Here is a 6510-nt window from a genome sequence, read left to right on the forward strand (position 1 = left end):
TGACAATTTTGTAACTCCAACACAAAATGTGTCATTGAGGGGGAACAATTTAGATTCGTTACTTTAAATTGAAGAAACCTTACTAAGTTTATGTCATTTAGGGAACATTTATAAGAAGTTGGGGTTAATAGTGTTTTATAAGTTTAATTTATTGGAGTTAGAATTATTTAGCATTAAAAGGGGTGGCTTTCTGTTAGTTTACACAGTTAAAGAACTTTACAAGGAAACAAAGTATATTAAACGTATAAAAGAAGTTTAAAATTTGTAAATGGGTCCAGAACTCCTTAAAAGTAATTATTTAAGTTTTCTGGATGTAGCGTTGCCAGATTTAGCAAATAAAAATTAAGAGAGCACTAGGTAAATTTGAATTTTAGATAATTCAAATTTAATTGGGCATCCTACATTTTATCTGGCAATCCTAGCTAGACTGGTAAAAAGAATAAGAACTCTTATAAGCTAAACTTGAAAGCATGACAACTTCTAAAGCAATAACCACCATGTCAGGGTCCTGGGGAAGGTTTTAGTTCCCAGTATCAAAAATAAGCTAACCTTTAGGATGAAGGAGTAAACTAATCTGTTTTTAAATTGTTAACTTTGATAATTTAAATATTAGTTTGAAAACTCAACTAAACCTCTGAAGAGTGATTTCTGCATATAGAAACTGCCCTTGAGGACTTAGAAAAACAGTCACATGAATAGACAGAAGAGATTGAGCCTGTTCTGTAATTAGCACATTCACTACGTAGAATTGGACTTAAAAAAAAAAAAGTACCTGGATTCTGGAGGGAAAATCTTAAGAGTCCAATTTAATTGAATCTAACTAGGTGCAGGGGCTTCATCAAGTGCTTTCTTTGTTTTGTCTCAGTCAGTGGTCCCCCAAGCCCTTACTATAGTGCCTCCATTTTATAGATGAGCAAACTGAGGCTTGTGCCCAAGGATACAGAGCTAGCATGTGGCAGAGCTGGGATTTGAACCCAGTCTCTCTGACTGCAGACCAGGCTTCTTCCCCACCAAACCAGGCAAAACCTTAATAAGGAACACTGTGGGGAGGGGGCGGGGAGGAACTGAAAGGAGGATTTCCATTTTTTATTGTAGACACTTTGGGTTTTGTTTTTACAAAAACACGTACTTATTTAGTAATTAAAAAGAAAAAGTGCTAAAAGCTTTTTATTCTTCGGAGTAGCTTAAACAATATCCATGCCAACATGTCTTTGTGTGCAAACTGAGCCGAGGGCAGCTTTCAGCCAGCCCAGCAGTCACTGATAATGGAGGGGTCATGAAGAGGCTGTACTAGCCAGCTCAGAGACAGCAGAAACCCTCTGCTCAGCCTTCTGTCGGGCTCTAGTGTTGAGAATTGGGAGTTTGAGATAGTCCGTTCCAGGAGCCTGGAACGGAGCCTGGAAGGAAAGGCAGCCACTGGCCTGACCCACTCTGAGGTGTCCTTTCTTCTGCCATTTCATGACTATCAGTGGCATTTCCTGGAGCATGTACTTCTAAACACTAGCCAGGAAGAGGATCCTGAAAGAAAGATAATACAGATCACTCCCTTTTGGAGATTTATATTCCACATCAGCATATTAAATGTTCTGAAAAGTCCTGTAACAAAGCTGCTTAACTGTGTTGAAACAGGGTGTCCTGAATTGATTGTCCGTGGGACCCTTTTCTTCATACTATAATTCCTTTTAATATATTGAGCAACGTCCACCTTGGGAAATACCGCCCTCTGAGTGGGCAGAAATGAGGATCAGGAGTTCAGATGTATGACCCCAAGCATCACTGGCAGCCATGGCCACTCACCAGAGGCCCTGGTGGGACAGGACTCAGTGGGGGCCAACACGCTGGATGAAGGACACCTCAGCATCTGAGGAAGGCAAGACGGGGCTTCCAGGAGGAATGAAAGTGCTACAGGCTGTTTCACCCAAAAGCAACAAGGGGGTCTATGGGAAACTCCCCGATACTGTGAAGGGAGGAGCCACGTGACCCAAACAGGTGTTTCTAGTCAGTGATGTCATTCTGTGTCTGATAATGAATGAGCCCTTGCAATAATCTTATAATGTATGCAAACTGCTCCACTCATCGTGTTTCACAACCAGCTTGGGGGTTGGGGCAGGGAAGGTGCATTATTTAAGGTTGCATAATTGGAACAGACCTCACCTTTGCATGATGGTTCCCAGCTGATGAAGCAGGCCCTGGGTTTTGACTTCACGCAGCATCTTCACACAGGGCTGTGCCTGGACCTCAAGCAGATCACTTTCTGAAGGGAAGGCCTTGATGTGTCCCTGCTCTGATTAGAAGAACCCTTTAAAGTCTTTTTATTTGACATGAAGACCAAACTATTTTCTGTGGCCCTCACCCACCTACCTCATCAAGGTCACATCACTCTACTCTCTCTTCCTCCCCCACTGGCCTCTTCTCACACTGCCTGGCTTTCAGTTCCCACCTCAGGACCTTCGCACAGCTGTTTTCTCCACCTGCAGCTCTTCCTTCCTCCCAGCTCTATGTCTCAACTTAAATGCCATTCTCTCAGAGAAGCCTGGCTGCCTACCCCACTCCCCACCACCGCTAGCCCCTCTGTTTTGTGGCATGTATCACAGTGTATTATTAGCTATGAGCTTATGTGTTGTCTATTGTCTGTTGCTCCCTGCTCCCCAGACTGCCCTGTAGGGGCAGGGACACCTATGTGTCTGCACTGCTCGGGACAGGACTGGTGCATACGTAGCATATGTACTAGCAGGTGCTCAATAAATCATTGTTGAATTCCTGATATGACAATTAGATTACTGCCAGAGCTCAGCTTCTCGACCGACCTGTGAGAGCACCGAGCCAAGGAAACCCAGGTCCCTGGATAACATAGGAAAACCCCAGGCCACTAAAACAAAAGAAATAATAACAACCACTACAGAACATCTGCCTTTTGTGAAGCACTGAATGTTAAGTTCTCATTTAACTCCCTGACCTGGGACCAGAGTGTGGAGCAGGCTTCTCAACCTTGGCGGTGACATTTTGGACCAGATAATTCTATGTTGTAGGCGGCTGTCCTACACATTGTGTGATGTTTAGCAGCATCCCTGGCTTCTCCCCACTAGATGCCATAGCACCCCACTTGCCATAGCACCCCACTAGTCATGACAAGTTAAAATATATCAAATGTCCCTAAGAGGTGGAGATCACACCTTGTTGGAAATGTTTGTGTGGAGGTTAAAGCATATGCATTTCCACTTGCTGACTTTTCAACCTCGGACAAATAACTAAACCTCTCTGTGTCCATTTCTTCACCTTAAAAATGGGGATAATAATAACTCTTACATGGTAGAGCTGTGACAATTTAGTGAGTTTATAACTAAAGGGCAGACCAGCAGTGTCTGGCCCTTAGAGGTACTCAGCTGGGGGTGAGATTCTATCTTCAGAATATACTGTGCATAGAAAAGATGGCCATCCCCGTTTTACATGTGAAAAAACTGAGACTTAGAGATTTTTTTAAAAAAGTCAGGCTCCCGCTGCTAACTATGAAGTGACATCAAAGGCAGGAATTGGGGTTCTCAGGATTAATTACTTTGCCACCCCTTTCTTTATAGGTACTAAAAGACCCTATAACTCCAGATCTCATCTAATATATTGCAAACTCTGAACTGGTGGTATCTCAATTAATGGGGTAGAGCTACCAAGACGGGACTAGGGTGAGGCAAATGAGGCACTGGCCTTCAGTGCAAAATTTAAGGGGGTGACAAATAACTAGGTAATCAAGATAAAGAATATTTTGAATAATTAATATTCAAAACATTTTGCAATATTTTGAATAATCAAAGTTAATGCAGGAACATCTATAATGAGCAAAGTATCAAAATCTTAAATAAAGGGGCCGGCCCGGTGGCTCAGGTTGTTAGAGCTCCATGCTCCTAACTCCGAAGGCTGCAGGTTCGATTCCCATATGGGCCAGTGGGCTCTCAACCACAAGTTTGCTGGTTCAACTCCTCGAGTCCTGCAAGGAATGGTGGGCAGCGCCCCCTGCAACTAAAATTGAACACGGTACCTTGAGCTGAGCTGCCTCCCGAATGCCTCAGTTGGTTGGAGCGCATCCTCTCAACCACAAGGTTGCCAGTTTGATTCCTTGACTCTCGCAAGGGATGGTGGGCTGTGACCCCTGCAACTAGCAACGGGCAACTGGACCTGGAGCTGAGCTGCGCCCTCCACAACTAAGACTGAAAGGACAACTTGAAGCTGAACGGCACCCTCCACAACTAAGATTGAAAGGACAACAACTTGACTTGGAAAAAAAGGCCTGGAAGTACACACTGTTCCCCAATAAAGTCCTGTTCCCCTTCCCCAATAAAAAAAGAAAGATTAAAAAATAATTGCAAAAACCACAAAAATAAAAAAACCTTAAATAAAGACAGGATCCAACACTGCACTTTCACAACTCTGCCTCATTCACCTCACCTTATTCCCACCCTATGCATTGTGTGATGTTTAGCAGCATTCCTGGCTTCTCCCCACTAGCTGCCATAGCACCCCCCTAGTCGTGAAAAGTTCAAATATGTCAAATGTCCTCGGAGGTGGAGACCACACCCTGTTGAAAATGCTGGTGTGGAGGTTAAAGCATATGAATTTCCACTTACTGGCTTTTCAACCTTGGACAAGTAACTAAACCTGCGGATCTGTGAAATCACTCTGGACAACCCTGGAGTGGATAGCTTGTTAGTCAAAGGATGACGGGAGACAACAGCGCCCTCTTCTGGCTGATAGTGAGCACGGCTCCTCTCCTGGGGAGCCAAGTTCGCCTTCTTTGCCCCTTTAAGGCAGCGTCTCAGTGCTAGAACAGATCCTTTGGGCACTACAACGCTTTCCACCCTCACAGCTTCTAGGTTAAGAGGTTGCAGGCAGGTCAAATGATGCCATCGAAGGCCCAGGCCCAGCTCTTCCTTCTGGCCACTGCACTGAGCTAGATCCATTGCCTTTCTCTCCTTACCAACATGCCCAAGGACTTGTCCCTGCCTCTGTGGCAGATTTTAAAGCTGCCTGTTAATATAAAGTAGGCCTTTCCAGGTTGACCATGAGACGGGCCAGTGAGGAAATAGGACCAAGAAGGAGAGGGCTTCTCACAGCTGCTGACTGGTGGGCCTTGAGCAGGGAGCTGGCTGCTTGCTAACCTACAACAGTATCTCATTCTTCTATTAAGGGTTTGGTGGTTCCCTAGCTTCATTTTATTTGTCAATGATTTCAAATGTGCATAAAAGTTGTTAGTATAGCCCCAAACTCTTACATACTCTCCACCCAGCTTCATCAAAAAATATTTAGCTATATTTGCTTTTTCATTAGTTTTCTATATGTAAAGACTTTTTTTTCTGGAAGTGTTAAAGAGTAAATCGGAGACATTCTGGCCCTTTATCCCTAAATACTTCAGGGTGATTTCTTAAGAGCAAGTACATTCTCTTATATAACCATAGGAAAATTATCAAAACCAGAAGGTTTAGCAATCCTAAGGTGTTATTACCTAATATACAGACCTTATTCAAATTTTCCCATTTACTCTAATAATGTCCTTTATAGCAGTTTCTTTCTTTCCAGCCCAGGATCCAAGCCAAGATTATGTATGGCATTTAGCAGTCCTGTCTCCTGGTCTTCTCCAGTCTGAGCAGTTCTCCAGCCTTTCTCTGTCTCTCATATCCTTGACATTTTTCAAGTGTACAGGCCAGTTATTTTGTTGAATAGCCCTCAATTTAGGTTTGTCTGAGTTTTCTTCAAGTTATATTCAGGTTTTAGCAGGAATATTAACTTACGTGTCTCACGGAGTTTCTTAAATGAGCTTCTCCTGGTGTTCACATGGTAGCTGGGTGACTCTGAGATCCAGGAAGCAGATGATGATTTAAAGGCTCTTAATAACAGCAGCTAACATTTATTAAGTGCTTGCTGTTTGACACTACATTTGTTGATTTTGTGGGGGGTTATTCTCCCCTTGGAACAATGTTGTGTGGGGTACTAATGTTGGATCACAGCACTAATAAGACAATAATAGTTACTACAGGTATTAAGCTGTATTAGGCCACATAGTATACATCTGCTTGTCATGTACTAGGTCTTTAAACCTCACTACCACCTGAGTACTGCTATTATCCTCAATTCATCGATGAGGAGACTGAGCCTCAGAGAGGCTGAGTCACTTGACTCAGATCTCACAGCTTGGAAGAGGCACAGCCAGGACTGTTCAACACCGGCGTCGAAGCACCTGGTCAGTCTCCTGTACCATGTCTTCTCTGGCACTTAGCAGTGACAAGGCCACACGTGTTCCAGCTCAGAACACTGAGATCATCCATGTCCCTACCCCCACCCCACCCCCGAGAGTCCCAGCAACTGAGGATGTTTTCTCTCCAAATTCGGGAACCCCATGCTTACCCAACACATAAGAGGCATGAGAGCTTGGAAGATACCTCAAGCCATGAATAGGGGACCTCAGTAGGCTGTGTGATGTTCTCTAGACACCCTTCCTGAGTCATCATGCATTGAAGCAATCAT

Source organism: Rhinolophus sinicus, chromosome 5 (assembly GCF_057876585.1).
Source record: "Rhinolophus sinicus isolate RSI-liver-muscle chromosome 5, RSI-T2T, whole genome shotgun sequence".
Taxonomy (NCBI): domain Eukaryota; kingdom Metazoa; phylum Chordata; class Mammalia; order Chiroptera; family Rhinolophidae; genus Rhinolophus; species Rhinolophus sinicus.